We start from the raw sequence: 22,355 nt of genomic DNA on the forward strand, positions 1-22,355 counted from the left end.
GTAGCCGCCGCTGTTACTGTGACCCGATGGTGCCTGATCACTGTGGCCAGCATTGATCGGGACACGCTGGAGAGGCAGTCATGCTTGCAGAGGGACCAGAAGGTCCCTCTGATGTAGGCGGCTGCAGGAAGATTAGCTTCCCACAGCCGCCTAGTGGGCATTTCTGACTGGTCGTATCAGATACGACCATGTCAGGGAAAGCCCAGCCTGGTGCGGTCTTATCTGATACGACCATGCCAGGCAAGTGGTTAAAGAAAAAAAGTCTAAAGCAAAGTTAGGTTTAGAGAAACAAAAAATTGGCAATATGCCATTCACTACATGAAGTGGCAATGAAAGGATAAGGCCTTTGCCTTTATTTATGACTGGTGGTTCTAGTTGTTATGATTTAAGCCCTTCTGCTTGTAGGAGAGGTACAAAACATTTTTAATTGTTAAGACGAGTAAGACACCAAAACCAGCTGTGTGCTCCGAAAAGTCACAGATCTCCGAGGAGAGTCCAAGTGTGTCTGCAGTTGCCATGTGTGAGCCTGACCTTTCTAATACTGCACTTGAAGAGGATCCTCCTTTCACCATTTGTGTGCCCTCTGCAAATGTGCGGATGAGCAGCACAAGTCAACATGCTGATGTAGAAATTGAGGATGCTTCTGTGAAATTGCAGCAGGGAGATGATGAGGATATTTATGTAGTTGGCGATAGCAACAAGGATTATGAGGATGTTGATGCGGAGGATGTTTGTATGAAAACTGTAAATCAGGCAACAGTTGTTGCCCATGGTGGGAAAAATCCCATTGTTGCCATGCCTGGGCAAGGGACCAAAAAATCCACTTCTCATGTGTGGAATTATTTCCACCCAAATCCAGACAATCTTTGCCAAGCCATTTGTAACTGTTGCCATGTAACAGTGAGTAGAGGTAAGGCCCTTAACCAACTAGGAACCTCCTCCCTGTTACATCACTTGCAGCACATTCATCAAATTGGAAAGGGTATTTAAAATTCTGAAACTTTGGGGACAAAAAACCGAACAACAATCAGTCCAGGTGTCTCCTAGCTGCTCCCTTCTATCTGGATCCAAGCGCCCGCAATCTCCACCACCAACACCTGCATCATCATCAACATCCTCATTTGTGATCGGAAGTAGTGCTGCATCCAATTTTATAAGGACTGACTCCTCTCCTATCTGTTGTACCTCAGAAGGATCCTTGAGTGCTATGCCAGCTGCTGCTGCTGTGAGTGGATCTTCATCCCAGAAGGGGATGAGAAAGAAGACTATTTCTACTTCAGGGTCCATAGGGTATCCACAGGATACCTTGGGGTATAGGTGTGACGTCAGTCGCAGGGCACCAAAGAGTTAAGCTTTCAGCCTCCCAGGATGCACTAGGTCCCCCTCCTATACCCCGCCCCCGGGCCAAGGCACCTCAGTTTAGTTTGGTGCCCGGCCGGAGTCGGGTGCACCTGTTGGAGTGGGGGCTAGAAGAGCCCCTGAAGCTTATTCTTCATGCAGCTGTGGCTGCACATCTGGATGAACAGCATGGACAGTCAGTCCTGACGTCCATGCTGTCTTCCCTACACCCCGCCGGTACCAGAACGCCGGTACTGATCCGGGGATGCTGGTGGGCGTCTGGGGTCACAGCTAGCGGTGACCCCAGATGCTCCGGACCATGGCCGGATTCAAGGGGGACAGAGGTAAGCAGCGGGGTCCCGCGGTGGGTCCCCGCTGATCACATGGTCCTAAGTCCCCAGGCAGGGGGCTCCCTGGGGACTGGCTGCAGCGTGGAGCCAGGCGACCAACCTGCGCTTCCACTACCCCCTGGGACAGCGGACCGCAGCAGAGCGGTAGCGCTGCGGCGTCCCAGGGGTTAAATGCATGCCAGGGGAGCGCGCCTTCCCTGTCTCACAGCCGGCGCCTCCCCCGCTGCACACAGCCCTCTCTGCATGCTGCCGACTGGTCCTGTGGCAGCGCTCCTCCCCCAGGCCAGCCTCCTCTCTGCTCCTCGGCGGCCATCTTCTCCAGAACGCATGGTGAACGCTGCTGGAAGCGCTGGACGGAAGCATCGTGGTCTGGGTCCCCCCGCATACCTCTCCTCCGCTGTGGTCAGGTCTGTGTATGCAGCGCTGTGTCCTACCAGGCCCTGTGTCTGTGTAGTTGAGTGATCAGCGCTGTTAGTGCAGGAATTGTTATTTTTCTGCATTGTATGTGACTGTGCTAGCGCTGCTGCCTGTAATCTTTTCTTCTCTAAACTGTCAGCTTTATTACTGTCCCTGTTCTTTCTGCTAAAGCCCTTGCGGTGCGGTGCTGCAGGGTGGTCTCTCGCCTATTTAATACTTAATTGGTGAGAGAGGTCACATACGTGGTGCCATCATGTCTGAAAGTGATTTTCCCCTCCGGCTACAGTGTACCACGTGCAAAGTACTGTTAGCGGAGGGGGAGGGTAGCGCGGAGGGCCTTTGCCGGCAGTGTTTGTCCATGGCGCGGCCTATTACGGTTACAGCACCGGTACAGGAGCCGCCCTGGGCTTGTTTCGCTCAGGCGTTAACAGCTTTAGTGGGCCAGTTAGCTCCGCAGCCCGCGTTTACTCCGATGGGTTTGTCCCAGCAGTCTGTGGTGTCGTCACCCATGCAGGGGTTCCCACGACAATTGGTGGTACCCCACAGTCTCCCTATTTCACCGCTCCCGGGTTCTCAGGAGCCAGCGTGGGTTAACTCCCTGACGAGTTCTGTACAGCACTTGTCGGATGTGTTGCAAGGGGAGTCTGTGATGCGGTCTCATAAAAGGCCGGTGGCGTCTCTGTCCGCTCCTTATGAGGATGACGAAGGGACGTCTGATGATGGGGAGATTCTAGATCCTTACGATCAGGAACCTCTCCATACTAAGGACGCTGATGCTAAGTCCAAAGTATATATTCCTGGACTTATTCGGGCGGTCCGCACAGCCTTGGTGATTGAGGACGAAGTTCCCCCAGCGGCTAAATCTAAGTATGCCTTTTTCAAAGATGTGAAGGGCGATGCCACAGTCTTTCCTCTTTCGGGTCAGTTGGTGGACCATTTAGAGGAGGCGTGGAAACAACCTGGCAAAAGATACCAGCCGCAGAGACGCCTGGCGGTGGCTTATCCGTTCGCGGATAATTATTTTGCGAAGTGGGAATCCCCTCCACAGGTGGATTCTCACGTGACCCGTCTTGTCCGTAGTGCCACATTGCCGATGCCATCCATGTCCTCCCTTAAGGATGCTACGGACCGCAAGGTAGAAATCTGCCTGAAGTCCGCTTATTCCCTTGCTGGGGGGGCAGCACGGCCGGCTATGGCCATTTGCTGGGTTGCCAGAGCGATGGAGCGCTGGGCGGATTCATTAGAGGCTTCTTTTGAATCCGACTGTCCGGCCGATCAGGCGGAGTTGATTGGCAATCTCCGTGATTCGGCCACCTACATCAACGAGGCGGCTCTAGACATTAGTACTCTGGTGTCTAGAATTTCTTCAGCAGCGGTAGCTGCTCGTCGCACCTTGTGGCTGCGATCCTGGAAGGCGGACGCAGATTCCAAGAAAGGTCTGGAAGCGTTGCCGTTTACCGGAGAAGTTCTCTTCGGTCCGGATCTGGATAAGATTGTGGCCACGCTGGCGGCAGCCAAATCTGCCTGTCTCCCGTCGGCTGCTGCTCCTTCTGGTTCGGGACCATCGTCCTTTCGGTCATCTAGGGCCCAGGGCAGGCCCAAACCACAGTCGTTTCCTCGACAGGCTGGCCCTAAGAAATCGGTCAAGCCCCGGAAGCAGGCATGGAGTACCAGACGTCCGGCCCCCAAGCCAGATGGCAAGCCTGCGGCCTGACGGTCCGGGCCTCCCTTTGGGGGATCCCAGGGTGGGAGGCCGCCTGCTACAGTTCGCCCAGTGTTGGTCGACCACTACGACAGACACTTGGGTTCTGGAGGTGGTTTCCCACGGATACGCCCTCTCCTTCCGGCACAGACCCCCGGCTCGCTTCTTCACCACGGGTCTCCCATCAGACCGGAACAAGGCTACGGAGCTGCGGAAGGTATTGCACACTATGCTCCAGGCTGGAGTTATAGTGGCGGTTCCATTCTCCCAGAGGGGCCAGGGTTTCTATTCAAATCTATTTTTGGTACAGAAACCCAATGGGTCATATCGTCCGATTCTCAACCTCAAAGCACTCAACAAGTCTTTGCGGGTCCCGAAGTTTCGGATGGAGACCCTACGGTCCATCATTCTGGCGCTGGAACCTGGGGACTACTTGGTGTCATTGGACATACAGGACGCTTACCTGCATGTCCCTATTCTTTGGCGCCATCAACAGTTCCTCAGGTTTGCAATCAGCAGCGACCACTTCCAGTTTCGGGCGTTACCTTTTGGCCTGGCAACAGCACCACGTGTTTTCACCAAGGTGATGGCGGTCATGGCGGCTTCTCTGCGGCTGCAGGGAGTCCGCATGTTGCCGTATTTGGACGACCTGTTATTGGTGGCAGGATCTCCAGAGCTCCTGTTACGCCACTTGGACCTGACCATTGCACTGCTGCAACGGCACGGCTGGCTAATCAACTGGCAGAAGTCCACTCTAATCCCGTCTCGGAGGATTCTGCATCTTGGAGCCTTATTGGACTCGGGACAGCAAAGGATCTTCGTGACGGAGGACAAGATCTCTGCTTTACAGTCAAGGGTGCGCAGTTGTCTGCACAGCCGCCGGGTGTCCTTACACTCGGCGATGAGGTTACTGGGCTCCATGGTGTCGGTGTTCGACATGGTGGAATACGCCCAGTTTCACTCCAGACCTCTGCAGCACCTGATCCTGTCCAAGTGGAACGGGCTGACTCAGTCTCTGAAGTCCCAGACGATTGTGCTCACCCAGGAGGTTCGCCTGTCCCTTACGTGGTGGTTACAGACGACCCACCTCAACAAGGGACGTCCGTTCTGGGTTCCAAATTGGGTCCTGTTGACAACGGACGCCAGTCTTCGGGGCTGGGGAGCAGTTTCGGGTCCACACTTGTTCCAGGGCAGGTGGACGCCGACAGAAGCGGAGCTTCCAATAAATATCTTGGAACTCCGTGCGGTCTTCAAATGCTCTCCAGCAGGCACAGCGGTTTCTCCAGGGTCGCCCGGTGCAGGTCCAGTCGGACAACGCTACCACCGTGGCCTACATAAACAGGCAAGGAGGAACTCGCAGTCGGGCGGCTCTCGTAGAGGTCTCTCGGATCCTGGTTTGGGCGGAGCGCAATCTTCCGGCCATATCAGCGGTCTTCATCCCGGGAGTGCTCAATTGGGAGGCGGACTTTCTAAGTCGCCAGGACGTTCATCCGGGGGAATGGTCCCTGCACCCGGACGTTTTTCAACTACTGGTGGACAGGTGGGGTCTTCCAGAAATCGACCTCATGGCGTCCCGGCACAACAACAAGTTGCCGGTGTACGGGTCTCGCACAAGAGACGAAGGGGCGTCTCTGGTGGATGCTCTGTCCGTCCGGTGGACGTTCCGGTTCGCATACCTGTTCCCTCCGGTCTCCCTTCTTCCACGGGTAATCCGGAAATTCAAACAGGAAGGAGGGACGCTCCTGTTGATAGCTCCCGCGTGGCCCAGACGGCACTGGTTCTCAGACCTTCAGGGTCTGTCCGTGGACATTCCTCTGCGGTTGCCGCTACGACCGGACCTTCTGTCTCAGGGTCCTTGCCTTCACCCGGACCTGACTCGGCTGTCTTTGACGGCGTGGCTGTTGAGACGGCCATGCTGAGGTCCCGGGGGTTTTCCAGCTCTGTGGTGCGTACCATGTTACGAGCTCGGAAACCGTCTTCCGCGAGGATATACCATCGCGTGTGGCATACGTTCTTCCAGTGGTGTCGACCGAGAGGTTATGCACCGCGGGAGTTTCGTCTGTCTCGGATTCTCGCCTTCCTGCAAGCGGGACTAGATCATGGGCTTCGCCTTGCTTCTTTGAAGGTACAGGTTTCGGCCCTATCTGTCTGGTTTCACCGTAGGATTGCTACAATCCCGGATGTGCGCACCTTTATGCAGGGTGTTCTCCGCATTCAGCCGCCCTTTGTTCCACCTGTGGCGCCTTGGGATTTGGCTGTGGTCCTGAGGGCTCTCCAAGGACCGCCGTTTGAACCACTGGGCTCAGTGGATCTTAAATGGCTAACAGCTAAGACTGTTTTCCTTCTGGCCATTGCTTCGGCCAGACGTGTTTCTGAGTTAGGGGCTCTTTCTTGTAGACCCCCTTTCTTGGTTTTTTATGGGAACAGGGCAGTGCTCCGCACTCGGCCCGAGTTTCTTCCCAAAGTTATTTCCCAGTTTCATATTAACGAGGAAATAGTTGTTCCGGCCTTTAACTCACCGGGTCTTTCCGTGGGTGAGGCCTCTTTGGATGTTGTGCGGGCCTTAAGGACTTATGTTGACCGCACTTCTTCGTTTAGGAAGTCGGACGCTTTGTTTGTCCTCTTTGGCTTCCGTAAAAAGGGTTGGCCTGCTTCAAAGCAAACTTTGGCAGCCTGGATCCGTATGGCTATTTCTGAAGCTTATCTTCATGAAGGCCTACCGGTCCCTCCTTCTCTGAAGGCTCATTCCACTAGGTCTGTGGGTCCTTCGTGGGCAGCTCGACGTGGTGCCTCGGCAGTTCAGATCTGCAAGGCTGCTACATGGTCTTCTGTCCATACCTTCGTGAGGTATTACAGGTTTGACACCTTCGCCTCTCAGGATGCTTCCTTCGGGCGGCGGATTCTCCTTTCTGCACAGGAGCGTCCCCACCCTTAAAGGATACTGCTTTGGGACATCCCCAAGGTATCCTGTGGATACCCTATGGACCCTGAAGTAGAAAATATGAGATATGGTAAGAACTTACCCTTGTTATCTCTATTTCTACGAAGTCCATAGGGTTCCACAGGACTCCCGCCCTGTCGCACCTATGCTGCAGATGGGCTTTGCTCTGGTCACCGGTTTTCCGTCTCCCTCTGGTGAGAATGTGATTCTTGTATGTGTCCAGATCTTTGTTCTCTCTCTTCCTTCTCCTCCTCCGGCCTATGGCTTGGTAACTAACTGAGGTGCCTTGGCCCGGGGGCGGGGTATAGGAGGGGGACCTAGTGCATCCTGGGAGGCTGAAAGCTTAACTCTTTGGTGCCCTGCGACTGACGTCACACCTATACCCCAAGGTATCCTGTGGAACCCTATGGACTTCGTAGAAATAGAGATAACAAGGGTAAGTTCTTACCATATCTCATATTTTTTAGTAGTTAAACCAAACAATTGTCTGTCAAACAATACTTTGCAATTGGGAGCAAATATGATAGCAGACACCCAGTTGCACAGCGGTTTACTAATGCCATAACAGCTATGCTGGAATTTGATGTGCGGCCAGTATCCGCCATTAATGCAGTGGGTTTTAGACTGTTAATGGATGTCCCTGCTACCATGTCCCTTTTAGATTCCACTTCTCTAGCATAGCAATTCCCAATCTGTATAAGGACATTAGAAAAAAAACGTATTAATGTCCTCCGAAATGCCGTTGTGCCCACTGTCCACTTAACCACAGATTTGTGGGCATGGCAAACTAAATATTACATGACTGTGACAGCCCACTGGGCAGGTGTATTGCCTCCAATGGTGCAAACAGCAGCACAGCAGCAGCATCTAACAAATGCCAGCTCATTCAGAGGCAGGCTACTCTGTGTATCACCAGTTTCTCTAAAAGGCATACCGCTGAGAACCTCTTAGAAAAACTCAGAGAAATTATTGCAAAATGGCTTACCCTACTTGGACTCTCCTCGGGATTTGTGATTTCTGACAATGCCAGCAATATTGTACGAGCATTACATGTGGCCAAGTTAGAACACATCCCATGTTTTGCTCACACAATTAATTTGGTGGTGCAACATTTTAAAAATAAATTGACGGGTGTGCAGGAGATGCTCTCGGTGTCCCGAAAGATTTCTGGACAGTTTTGACATTCAGCAACTGCGTGTCAAAGATTGCAGCACCAGCAAGAACTGTTGAATTTTCCCTGCTATCAGCTAAAGCAAGAGGTAGTAACTAGGTGGAATTCTACCCTCTATATGCCTTAGCGGACGGAGGAGCAGAAAAAGGCAATCCAAGGCTACACAACGGCCTATGACATAGGGAGAGGAGTGGGAATGCACCTTAGTCAAGTGCAGTGGAGAATAATTTCCCTGTTGTGCAAGGTTCTCAAACCCTTTGAACTTGCCACATGTGAAAAAATTGTCAGTTCAAGCGGCACATGACATGGCAGCATCTCCTCCTTCATTTTCTACAGCTGCCAGGAAAAAACTACATTTTCCTAAGAGACCCACTGCTGGTGGTGATGCAGATCAGTCAGAAAAACCTCATGACATCTGGTTGAGTCTGAAAGAACTGGCTACAATGAGTGACATGTCTACTGTGACTTTGTCTGATACGGTCACCATTCAGAGAATGGTGGATGTATGGATTGCATCCAAATAGGCATGTCACTCAGTGCCTTTCACTACTGGTAGGAAAAAGAGGCAATTTGGAGTCCCTTACACAAACTGGCTTTGCTGTACTTAAGTTGCCCACCCTCCAGTGTATACTCTGAAAGAGTTTTCAGCGCCGCCGGGAACCTTGTTAGTGATCATCGTAGGAGGTTACTTCCCCAAAATGTGGGAAAGATGATGTTCATCAAAATGAATTACAAATTCCACGAGGAAGACCTTTACCAGCACTTAAGTCCAAAAAATACAGAAGTGTCTGTAATGGTGGATTCCAGCGGGGGCGAATTAATATTGTGTGAAGAAGAGGAGGATGCACACACTGATGGGGATGACGATGACAATGACGACATCTAATCTAATGTATTGTAAAGCCAGTTTGTATATGGGATCATTGCCACCAATGTCCACTGCACATTGGCAGCTTGTTTTGTGGGGGGTCCAAACAAACCAATCATTTCAGCCACAAGTGGCAGTCCCTGTCGCTGAAGTGATTGGTTTGTTAAACTGTGAATGTCCTGTTTCATATATACAACATAAGGGTGGGTTGGAGGGCCCAAGAACAATTCCATCTTGCACCCTTTTCCTTTCCATTATGTGCTGTTTGGGGCATTACTGCCTGACATTTTTAATGTTATGGTTTATGAATGTCCAGAAATTGTAACAGTCACAGACAGCATCTCCTGCACGCCCATTTCATTTTTTTTAAAGAAAATTCTGAACCAACTGCTGCTTGTTGTGTCAACCCAGTGGCACAAGTTACACAACAGTGACATTCATCCAAGGGTTCTCAGCCCTCAAGGTTACTACATGGCCCAAAGGCTGCATCCTGCTTTACGGCCCAAAGGCCACCAGTCATCACTCCTCACCAGCCCTCAAGGCTGTAACGGCTGCAACTTGGCAAAAGTTCCAGGCCTCAAGGCTGTTGCAGGACTGACTCCTTCCTAATCATAGCTTTGTATTCCACTACTACTCAGCACACAGACTGCATTAACAATTAACTATCAACTATCAATTCTTCAGTCAGTGGCTGCACCAATTATCAAGTATGAACTCTTCTTACTTCAGCCAGTGTCTGCGCCAACTATCAATTCTTCAGCCAGTGGCTGCACCAATTATCAAGTATCAACTCATCTAACTTCAGCCAGTGGCTGCACCAATTATCAAGTATCAGCTCTTCTATCTTCAGCCAGTGGCTGAACCAATTATCCAGTATCAACTCTTCTTCAGCCAGTGGCTGCGCCGACTATCAATTCTTCAGCCAGTGGCTGCACCAATTATCAAGTATCAACTCTTCTTACTTCAGCCGGTGGCTGCGCCAACTATCAACTATCGATTCTTCAATCCTCAAGGGGTACCCCAACCATCATCTTTGCACAGTCCTCAACTCTATTTATCACTCAGTTTTGAGCCAGCTAGCTGAATGCAACCTTTGGCCCTTAACTACATGTAAAAATCAATATTGTGAGCTGTGAGGTGGTCAAAATTGACTGGAAACGAGTGGAAATAAATGTTATTGAGGTTAATAATGCTGTAGGAACAAAAACAGACCCATTTTATGTGATTTTAGCTGTTTTTATGATTTTTTAAGAAAGTCCGGATCCAAAACCGAAAAACAAAACACGGAGGTGACGTTTTGGCAAAACCAATCCAGATCCAAAACCAGGGGAGAACCAGATCCAAAACCAAAACACGAGGGTCGGCGCACATTTCTAGTTATGTGCAGGACATTTAGGGGTAAAAAAAGCCGCTGAGACAATTTTAAAGTTGTTTTTCTGTCCTGGAGTCCATAAGGATGTATCAGATAACTGTACGTCCTGCCATGAGTATCAGTACCATGCTGCCTGGCCACATTATAGAAGTCCACTTGTCCCATAAACCATTATTGAGGTACCGTTTAAGAGAATACTGTAGCTATGGATTTGGTTTGACCTTCAATAAAGTCTGCCCAGGATCAACAGTATATTATAGTAGTAATAGATTACACTACCAAATACCTGGAAGCGATGCTTTTGTGCATTACATAAACAAAGACAATTGCTAGGGAACTAGTTCATGTTTTTAGCAGAGTGGGACTATAAAAGAAAATCCTAACTGACCATGATACCCTATTTATGTTAAAAATCATGAAAGAGTTGTGTACCTATTTACACAGGTTACTCACATATGGTTTACAATTAAATAATAAAAGAAAGAATATTCTAAAGAGAGTGGTGGATAAAGATTGGACAGATTGGGATTATTTCTTATTCTATTTATTGCTGGCCATTAGAGAGGTTGCACAATCCTCCATATGGTTTTTTGCTTTTTGATTTTCCATATGGGCGACACCCAAGGGGATTGCTGGATATTGCAAAAGAAACATGGGAGCTGCAACCCAGTCCTTATAAAACTGTTAAACATGGGAAACATGATTCCCAGATGCCAATAGTGAAAGAGCACTTGCGACAGGCACTGCAGAGGGTGTGCAATCGTAATGCCTAATTGTGCACTTTTGCTTTTGGAGACAGAGGGCCTGATTCAGAGCTGGAAGCTCTTTGAGAGCGCTCGCTCTAAATCAGGGCGTCCCTGTTTTTTTTTAAAGATGGCCTCCTGGCCGCTCGCTAAGCTGTGGGTGACCACCCACAGCTTTAGCGAGCGGCCAGGTGACGGTCGCAATGGTCACGACCATCGTGACCATCGGGGCTTGCGATGAGACCCTTGTGGTAGGGTCTCATTCCCGCAAGCCCCAGACACTTGTAATGTCAGTGGGGCCGCCCCCAAATGGCAGGTGTTCCTTCGGGAATGCCTCAGTTTGGCCAGCCACCCCCCCTGCCCTCCTCCAAATTGGGTCAAGCTGTCACTCACAATCGAAAGCTGCCCCACTTTGGTGCGAGACTGGCTGGGTCTCGTGCATGTGCGCGCTGGAGCCAGCTTCGGTGTGCGCATGCGCAGTGGGGGACCATCGACCCGCTTGCGAGCACTATGCGCTCGCGAGCGGATCTGAATCAGGCCCAGAGTTCTTGTTCAGTTCCCATGGTAGAAAGTACAAGGGTTGTTCAAAAAGTAATGCCTAAATGCTCACTACTAAAATTTTATTATTTATATAGATTTGAAAATTTGCAGTAAAATACTTTGAAGTCTTAGTAACAGAATGACTCTACTCAAAATATTCACCATCTGCCCTCAAACATTTTCTCCACCTCTCAACCCAAGCTGTGAATCCACTTTGGAAAAATTCCAGTGGTTGGTGTTTGACCCAGGAAGTTATGACGATTTTAACAACCTCTATGTCTTCAAAATGTTAACCCCAGAGACAGTAATTTAGAGGGCAAAACAGATGAAAGTCAGAAGGGGCCAAATCAGGACTCTATGGTGGATGTGGCATTATTGCCCACCCCATTTTGGCAATGGCCACAGATGTAGCCATCGAAGTGTGAGGTCTGGCATTGTCGTGGTGTAAGATGACATTTGACAGTCGAATTGTTTACCTTTTTTTTACGGATGGCTTCTTTCCGCTTCTTAAGTGTAATAATGTATTGATCACTGTTGATTGATTGGTTTGGTTCCAAGTAATCGATGAGAATAACACCTCGGCAATCCCAGAAGAATGTGGCAATAACTTTGTTTACGGATTGCTGTGATTTAAACTTTTTTGGTCTAGGTGAACTTGGGTGTTTCCATTGTTTTGATTGAGCCTTTTTTTCTGGGTCATAAAGGAATACCCAGGTCTCATCTCCTGTAATGACATTTTCCAAAAATGTCTCAGGGTTGGCTTCAAAGTTGGTCAAAAGGTCATTGCACACTTCCACCCTCTAGGCCTTATGATCCCTGGTTAATTGCTTTGGAACCCATTTAGCACACACTTTACGATATCCCAAATAATTGATTAGTGTCTCTACAGTGCCATGGCTACATTCAAGTTCATCACTGATATCTCTGATGGTCTGATGGTCACACGACAGTCTTTCTGAATCATGGCATCGATTTTGTGTTGGTTCTCTGCTGTCACTGCAGTTGATGGTCTGCTACCACGAGGTTTGTCGCACATGGATGATTCTCCCAATTGAAAAACCTTCATCCACCTTCTGACATTGCTATACTCAATTGTATGCTCACCATACACTTTTTTCAGTCTTCTGTGGATTTCTGTAGCACTGCAGCCTTTTTTTTCCAGAAATTCAATGATGGCTCTTTGTTTCATCTTGGATTCCATAGTATTTCTTGGACTACCTAAGCAAAAACACATATATAGCTAGCAGACATATTAAACTACAAACTGACAAAGTTTCAAATAAATGTTGCATATTATTTTACAGTTATGAGCATTTAGGCAATACTTTTTGGACAACCCTCGTACATTTTTGGCCAAGTGAAAAGGACAATTTAAAATCATAGAAAAACTGAGTGAGGTTAATTATAAAGTGGACCAGCTCGGGAAAAGAAGGCCACAAAAAATCTACCGTGTAAATCTTATATAACCCTGGAAGGATAGAGTACCTCTGTCATCCACCCCGGTATGGTAATCGCAGTACATTTAATTCCCATAATAACAATATCCAAAACCCAGTTATTAAACATGACAATCACTGAACCAGGGGTTACGGTTAACCTAAAGCCCTATAAAATGCCAAAAACACAACAGGAATCGGTGTGTAAAGAAATTGTTTTTAAATGTTGGAATTAGACATAATTAAAGAGTCACATGGTGAGTGTTCAAGTCCCATTCTTCTCATATCAAAATTCAATGGGAGAGTGCACTTCTGCAGTGATTTCCATAAATTAATTAGTGTATCTAAATTTGATGTTCTCCTAATGCTTTGTGTAGATGAACTTATTTAAAGGCTGGGAAGAGCATGGTACTTTACTACTGTAGACCTAACCAAAGGGTACTGACAAGTACCGTTGACAGACAATTCTAAAGACAGATTTTACTGTACTGGAGAGGCTGTCCAAAATAAGATGTTGTCTTTTGGGTTACATGGGGCACACACCACCTTTCATAGGATAGATAAAATCCTCTCATATACAGTATGCTGCTTATCTCGATGATGTAGTCCTCTTTAGTCCTGCTTGGCAGCCTCGCTTACCCAAGGTACTAGAAGTGTTGGACTCCAACCGTGAGGCAGGAATGACAGCCATTCCAAAAAAGTGTTGCTTAGGAGTGGAAGAGGTGAAGTATCTTGGTTACACCATAGGAAGAGGTTTGATAAAGCCCCATCTTATGGCACTATAAAATTGGCCATGACCCCTAAATAAAAAGCAGGTCAGAGCTTTTTTAGGAATCACAGGGTATTATAGAAGGTTTATACCTGATTTCACCATAATTGCTTTTCCCGTGGCTGACCTTACCAAGGGCAAAAAGTCAGTTATGGTTAAATAGAATCCTGAGGCAGAAAAGTCTTTCCAGGCATTGAAATGCACCCAATGAACCTTGATGACACCTGACTTTAAACGTGAATTTGTGGTGCAAACAGACGCATCCAGGGCTGTCTTAACAGCAGTGTGGGCCTTGGGTAAAGCAATGCACTGGGGCCCCTATCCATCCATTCACGGGAAAAAAATGTATATGGTAATATATGCTGCCCAGAACAATGATATGACACAGCCACCATATAGTACACAAGAGAGCCTGCTGCCCGTTTGGGGAATCAGTATGATGAATTCCAATCCTGACATGGAAGACCATCACCGCTGGGACCCTTATTATCAATGTGGGTGATGGAGTCCACCTGAGGATTGTCCTATACCCCTGTGCCCCACTCTCAATATCTCTCCCCCTTTCCCCCAAAGCAGTGTCATAAAAACCCTGAGCCCCCACTACCCATGTGTTTCTCCCTCCTGCCCTGCCACCAATAGCTCAGCCCTGAGCTCCCACACACCCTTGTTTCTGCCTACCCCCATAACAGGTCAACAGCCCCCACATATATCTGCCTCCTCTCCCTGAGTCCCTACTTCCCATGTCTCACCCTCCCATAGCAGTGTCATCAGCCCCCACTCCACATATGTATCTGCCTCCCCCTCCCCCATAGCAGTATCATGAGTTCCTTGAGCCTCTACTCCCCATGTATTTGTCTCACCCATCCCACAGCAGTGCCATCAGCCCCCACTCCCCATATGTATATATATCCCCCTCCCCATAGCAGTATCATCAGCTCCCTGAGCCCCTACTCCAAATATGTCTTTGTCTCCCCCTCCCATAGTAGTGCCATCAGCCCCCACTCCCCAAATGTATCTGCCTCCTCTCATCCAGCTCTTACCTTTATCCTGTGTGGTGTAGCCGGGACTGTCAGCAGCTCCAAGGGTGTTGCCTGGCTTCTCCTCTGCTCTCTGCAGTAGCTCGCGTCAACCTCACAGGCAGAAAGTGAAAGTGAAACTAAAAACACTTCCTGCCTGTGTGAGTGTCCTGCTGCTGCAGCCACCTTATTTCTCCTCCTGGCTGCCTCGGATTGCCGCACCCTAGCAGCTCAAAGAGAAAAAAAATTCTGGCGGGCCCTTTGAAGCTTTGGGCCCTTGGGCAAGTGCCCAACAAGCCCAATAGAAGAGATGGCCCTGGATGCAACGGATATATGGATAGGCATGGTGCTATCTCAGAACAAAGAGGATGAAAAGCTTTCTTATTTATTTAAGTAGAAAATTAAATGTACATAAGAGAAACATTGGCAATTAAGTGGCATTAGAAACACTCAGGTACTACCTTTTGGGATGAAGATTCAGGTGATTACCAATCATGGATGTCTGAAAATAAAGAGACCAATTGAAGAATAGCGAGAAAATTCTTGTCATTGCAAAATTTTAAATACTTAGTAGAACATAGACCAGGAAGTTAACTGGCCAATGCAGAAACTTTGTCCAGCATTTGCATTGCTTGAGAACCACAGATGGTCAACCCCGCAGGTCAAAGCAGGAGGGGGGATAATTGTTAAGTGCATTGGCTCATGTGTGTACATGATATATTTGTGAATGACATTGTTCACGGCTATATTGTGTCGGCTGTGCTTCATGGCATATGCGAGTAATCTTGCAGATATCATGCACATCTACCAATGTGTACAGGTGATCAACCAGCCGACCCGAACACTGGTCACAGGAACCACCACCAATGATACATGCCCGTCCCCATGCTGTGATGTCTGGCCAGACATATCAAGTGGCTGATTGGTAAGTGTGTAAGCTTACCAAATTGGTTTCTTTGTCTGCGGGGATAGTTAGACAGCTGCTGGTTCGCTTAAGTGTGTACCCTAAGCTAGATTCCTGTTGGACCGAAGCTAATTGGCATCATTGATTGTCAGAGCACCAGTTGCTAATCTCAGTCTCTCAATACCTGTGGGAGCAGGCAACAGGTCTGTTGAGAGACACTGTGATTATTGATTAGTAACTGTAAGTACTGTGCTGATACTGTTGTTTTGTAAGAGGTTTCTCCATGTTGAGAGAGAAAATATTTGTGTAGTTAGCGCTGGACAGGCTAGGCTTTTATGTTTAATTAACCTTTATGCTGCAAAAAAAAAAAACTATCTGTGGAAACTTATACCAAGACCCTGGACTGGTGTGCTACTACTTGGCTGCTGTGTAAAAGTGCACCGATCTACCCAGGAGACAACATTCTTACCCTGATCTTGCCACTCTGTCTGTGCAAACCCCCAAAGATGCCTTATCTTTATTCACAAACCCATGCTATTCCTAATTATACCTAATACGACCACGTTTATTATGCAAAAGTGGCAAAATTGCAACATAAATGGCTGCAGTTTTACAGTTTTGAAGTTCATACATTATCACTATTGTCACATGTGGCTAGCTATCCATGCAGTCAGGGTTATCAAGAGATCACTTGGGCTCCAATACAAGGGAGTGTGGCCATACAGTGAGAACGCACCATTGGAGGACCTTTGCAGTACTCACCCATCCCTCCCTTCTCTATACCCCTGGGTGCAGTGTCCTATAGTCTTTTCACATGGGTAATTTTTTATCTCATAAAACAAGTTATTTCAATTGCACTTGTAGTTGTTGTTATGTGATACCACTTGCATTACATTATTATCATGAAAGAAATATGACTTTATGTTTTACAGTATATTGTATTAACCCTGCGTCTGGCGCAGCTGGCCTGACAGGTGCCACAAAGCTGTTCTCGCTCACCTCTCCGCCGCAAGGGGGCACAAGGGCCTGCCCCTCCTAGTACCTTCCTATGGGTGCTGTTTGAAACCCCCCTAGTCAGTTTTCCCACCACCTGCGTGGAGCGCAGTAGTGACCTTGCCTCCCAGGCTCATTGCGTGGCGAACTCTTCCGACTTTTGAAGGTACATATTTCTTTTTATTTTATCACAATTTTGTGTATTTTGCTCATTTTATGAATGAAAATTACAAAGGTTGTGGGTATTTTGCGGAAATATGCAGGTTTGTCCAGGGTGGCCTCTTAGACACACTGTGCCTCTTAAAATTTAGTATTTTTGTTTTACTTGCTTTAACTGTGGTTTTGTGAATCAGATTTCCATATATTCTCTCTTTGTACATCCTAATGAAGGTCACTGATCACTTTAAGAGCGTTAGAATAGAGTTAATTAGGTGCTAATGACGGTTTTATAACAGGCGCCTGTCAGGCGCACTGCGCCCGAACATGGGAGTCCCAGAGGTGTGCCTGACGCAGGGTGAAGTGTGTGACCAATATTAAGAGAAGGATTAAATCTAATAAAATTTGTCTATGTTTCTGCATTTTCATGAATTCATTTGTAAATGTCCTGTAAATTCTGTTAAAAAAGTTCAAGGCATGGCTATTTTTGTTTTTAGGTTTCAGGAATGGCCTGGGCTGTATGCAGTACACTGGCCGACATATACCATACAAATGATTTGGAAGTAACAAGTGACACAGACATATTTCTGACAAGTTCACCCCAGGACTTCTCATAGAAGACCAGACAGAGTCTGAGCCCAGCGCTATCCAGGTACTGTAAAGTCCTACCACTCAGTAATTTAGGTAACAGGCAACATTAAATGTGGTGTAATTTAATGTGAAGCATAATTATGTCTATTGCTGTGGTGCTAGCATAAGTTAATTGTGTGTACATGGTCACTCCCGTAGTTGCTTTGTTCAGAATCATCTTTACTTCAAGAAAAACATTATTACCCCACTCAGAGTTGGGAAGAACGTCTTTCATGAACTGACTACCATATGTGCCACTGTTTTGCCATTGTCTAGTTTGTTAGCTACACATGATAACAGCTATAATTCATACACTTCACTAGTGGCTGTAAACCCTGGATGTTACTCTGAAACCTGTGTTACAGTAAATAAGACTAAGAAATGAGAACCTGGGGAATGTAATAAATAATTAGGCGCTAATGAGTCATAAGGTAGTAATCTTTGTTCGACATTAGAATACTGTCATAGGGGCCTATTCATCATCACTTAATTTTCACAACAACAGGTGACAATGCACATTTTCACCTGCAATTGTAAAAATTAAGTTTTCTCCTTCATCCACTAGGGGACACTGGAGACTAAAGACAGTGGGGTATAGACGGTGCTGAGTGGGAGCTTGGTACTTTAAATATTAAGAAGTGTGACTAGCTCCTCCCCCTCTATACCCCCCTCCAAGCCCCAGTCTTAGTGTGTGCCTGAGGGGAGCTAGATGTGTTTCACACTCCTCAGGGGTTTGTAATTTAGTAAGCACTGCTGCGCTGAAGTACAGAAGATTTTCAGTGAGGACAGAGCTGCCAGGGGACCTGCTCGCATGTGCACACACTTCGCCTGGGGTCCCCTATTGCTGAGACCACCGTCTCCATTAAAGGGGTGTTCCATATGCCACTGCTTGCAGCGAGCATATTGGCCCCCATCAGTCAGACCGCCACCAGCAGCACACTGCAGCTCCGTGAGTATACCCTGGCTCCCTGAATAGTGGGGTAGCCAGGTTAACAGCTACAAAGGTGGTGTATCCAGCGGAAGGCTACTCCGATTAAAGGGGCAGCCAAGTTGCAGACATTTCAGTGTGTCTCTCTCTTTCTCACCATCTTTGAGCACAGAGTTCTATACAAAAGCACACTTATAGTTAAAACTATAAGCACCATAGCGGGTGGGGGTGGGGCGGAGCCTAGCTCCGGAGTACTACTTCTTCCTCCCAGCAGCCCCAGCGCTTCTCTGGAAGTATGCTGGTGGCCATTAAGTGGGGGGATACTGTCTGCTGTAATAGAAACACGCTGCTGCAGAGAAACTGGTAGCCTAACCTAAACTGTAAGTAATCAGTGGGGTTTAGGCTGGTAGGGAGAGCATTTAAGGCAGTTTGTTACTACTTTAATATCAGTGGTTACTTCCTTCTATGACTAGCATTTTCTGGCCATGCTTATGAGTGCTATTTTGACTAGTGTGGCTCTCTCCTGTCTCTGTTTTCCCATTTTGTTCTTTTGACCTTTCTCACTACACTTTACTGTTGTTTGTGTGGGGTCTGTATGTGTCATGATGCTCTAAGGTGTCTCAAATGTTATTTCATGCCATCATGCATAAAAGTTCACACACATTTATCTCCCTATTGTGTGACACAGATAGTGTGGTTGGCGTTGCTACCTCACAGCGCTGGGGTCGTAGGTTCGGTTCCCACTGTGGCCGTGGCTGTGTGGAGTTTAGGTGTTCTACCTGTGGAGATTGAAAGCCTGAACAACAAGCTTCAGGGACATCATATTTGCCATATTGGATGGTGCAGGTTACATCAGGTATGTCCCATGCTCTCTGCTCAGCTGGAGGCTTCTCGAACAGACTTCCAGGTCAGCGGCTCTAAAAGCATAAGAGAGGTACTTAGCTAAATCCATGGAAATCTCAAAAACCATGGCTCTTTCCTGTACCACTAAGCAGCGTCAGATAGGATAGTGGGCCTGATTCAGAGCTGGTCGCTCTGACAGAGCGCTCGCTCTGAATCAGGGCCGGTCTTTTTTTTTTTAGAACGGCCTCCTGGCCGCTCGCATAGCTGTGGGTGACCACCCACAGCTATAGCGAGCAGCCAGGAAGATGGTCGCGATGGTCAAGACCATCGCGACCATCGGGCTTGCGACAAGACCCTTGTGGTAGGGTCTCGTTGCCTCAAGCCCCAGTGAGCTTTCGGCTCAAACAGAGCCGAAAGCTTTCCCACTGACATCGCTTGTGACATCACTTCTCATGGGAACGCCTCCGTCTGGGCAGCCACCCCCCCGGCTCGCCCACCAAATGGGGAGTGCTGTCACTCAACATCGACAGCACGCCCCCTTTGGTGCGAGACCCAGAGCGACGGCTTGCCCGTCGCTATCCGGGTCTCGCGCATGTGCACGACGGAGCCGGCTCCGTTGTGCGCATGCGCTCTGGGCCAACTTTAACCCGGTTGCGAGCGCTCAGTGCTTGCGACCGGGTCTGAATCAGGCCCAGAGTCTTTATTTTCTGCAATCCGCAAATATTGCAGATGCAGAAGGATGGCAATGGATGGGCTGCCAGACGCTCTGCCAGTGGTCTGGAATGGGCAGTGGTGTGTGCCTTAAGTCCTCATCTAGGGATGCCACGAACACAGGTTCGAGACCCACCCCAAGCGCAGTGACCACTCAATAGGCAGGGTCCTGCTTTACAGTCGATCTTTCTAAGAAACAAAGGCCCTCATTCAGAGCCGTACGCTCTGAGCAGAGCGCACGCTCTGAATGAGGGCCGGGCTCCATTTTCATGGAGCGTCCTCCTGGACGCTCGTATAGCTGTGGGTCACCACCCACAGCACATACGAGCGTGCTTTTTGATGGCCGCGATGGTCGAGACCATCGCGACCATCGAATTTGCGAACCGGAGCCTGCGGTTGAGGTTTTCAACCGGAAGCTCCGGAGTGATTTTGGCTCTATCAGAGCCAAAATCACTCCCACTGACATCACTAGTGATGTCAGTGGGCCGGCTTCTGACGGGAGGCGTTCCCGTGGGAACGCCCCCGTCAGGGAGGCACGCCCCCGGGACGCCCACCAAAGGGGGCGTGCTGTCAATCAACATTGACAGCACGCCCCCTTTGATCGGACACAACGAGCGAAGGACTTTCCTTCGCTCGTCGCGTCTGGCGCATGCGCACGACGGAGCTCCCTCCGTCGTGCGCATGCTCAGTGCAGACCATCGACCCACTTGCGAGCGGACAGCCGCTCGCGAGTGGGTCTGAATCAGGCCCAAAGACAACCTATTGCATTTCCTGTTGCAGAACAGATAGATTCTCTTCTAATGTCAGCTTGGGACCATCCAGATAAAAGATTTTCAGATGTTCCGGTGGTTATTATCTTTTTATTCCTTTCCTGCAGATAGCAGAAGAGGCCATGTCTTTCAAAGACACAAAGATTGTACAATACTCTCAAGTCCATTTTTACAGTTGCAGGGTATTCTGCTGGACTAACAAAGCTTTTGAGCTTTGGGCAAGGCTTTTAGCTGACGTTGTAAGAGATAAGCTGAAGGTGGAGTAGCTTTTTCAGTTAGCAGAGCATATAGGTGAAGCTGTGTCTTACCTTGGAGAAGCATCCAAAGACGTTTAATATATCGCCTCTAGGAGGCGATTTCAGCATGTAGAGCGCTGTGGCTTAAGCAATAGCAGACGGAATATCGAAAGTCAGCTGGAGATGCTCTTCCATTCACTGATAGTTTATTACTTGCAGTGGATCTAGATAAATGGATTTCTCAAGCTACTACGAGTAAATCCACTTGTCTTCCATCTGAGGCTCCTCCCAGTAGAAGGTCTTAATAGGGACCCTCCTTTGGGTCCTTTCATGCTCTGGAACATTCAGGTTCACTACATAAATGGACCATAGTCTTCCTGTGGTTCCAGAGGACGTGACGGAGCCACAACAACATCTGCTCATCACAAGGTTACATCCACTACCACACCTAGTGCATGATGACTTCCCTCTCACCTGGGGGTCCCCAGAGTGTGAGCGGGTCTTTGGGACTTCAAAGTAGTATGACCTTCTCCTCGTTTTTTTGTTACACAGATTTACACAACAACAGAAGTGTCATATTTCAAGAAGCAATAAAGAAGCTTCTGTCCATGAGAGTGGTGGTCCACGTTCCAAATTCAGACCGGAAAGTGTTTTTACTGCAGTCTCTTCGTGGTTCTGAAGCCAGTCAATTGGTCACACTTTTCTGAACTTGAAGGAGCTCAATCCCGACCTTAAGATTTTTCAGGTTCAAGATGAAGTTCCTTCAATCGATTATTGTGGGCCTACAGGATGGCGAATTCAGGGTATCTCTAGACATCAAGAACGCCTACCTTCATATCCCTATCTGGCTACCTCGCCAGGAGATTCTGATATTCGCAGTTCAGAACTCACATTTCCAGTTTCAGGCCTTACCCTTCAGCTTATCTTCAGCCCCCAGGGTATTCACAAAGATCATGGCTGTCATGATGAGTTTTCCTTCAGAAACAGGGTATCACTAGGATCTTAACCTGGACAATCTCTTGCTAAGGGCACTTTCCAGGGACCAATTACTGCAGAACATTGCAGTGACTCTCAGCCTTCTCATTCGTCACGGGTGGATCCTAAATTTTGCCAGTTCTCATTAGCAATGACGCAGAGGCTTCAGTTTCTGGGAATGATCATGGACACCTTATCTCAGTGAGTGTTCCTCCATCAGGAATATGCAACGACCATTCAGGAGATGGTGAGGATGGTCCTTTGACATCATCTGGTATCGGTGCAGTTTGCATTCGTCTCCTGCGGTAGATGGTTGCTGCTTTCAAGGCCATTCCTTACGGCCGCTTTCACTCCAGGACTTTTCAGCTAGATCTCCTCTCTCAGTGGACAGGATCCCATCTTTTCCTTCAACAGCCCCCAAATTGTCTTCTCAGGATGGAGTCATGCTGACTTACATTCTTGGTGGTGTGCAAAGTCGAAAGATATACTACGCATGCTTGACCCATGTGTCTCGCACATGTGCAGTTTGATAAAAAGGTTACGTTT

At 48.2% G+C, this 22,355-nt stretch overlaps 1 protein-coding gene across 1 annotated transcript in view; it reads left to right on the forward strand.

Annotated features, from left to right (window-relative positions):
* Positions 1 to 17,359: 17,359 nt before the first annotated feature.
* The window catches only part of FRMPD3 (FERM and PDZ domain containing 3), a 746,708-nt gene continuing 741,712 nt past the window's right edge, over positions 17,360 to 22,355 (forward strand). The window contains exon 1 of the mRNA XM_088444300.1: positions 17,360 to 17,368. The gene's annotated coding sequence lies outside the window, so the exon portion shown is untranslated. The remainder of the gene's footprint in view (positions 17,369 to 22,355) is intronic.

Source organism: Taudactylus pleione, unplaced genomic scaffold (genome assembly GCF_031769625.1).
Source record: "Taudactylus pleione unplaced genomic scaffold, aTauple2 ptg000352l, whole genome shotgun sequence".
NCBI lineage: Eukaryota > Metazoa > Chordata > Amphibia > Anura > Myobatrachidae > Taudactylus > Taudactylus pleione.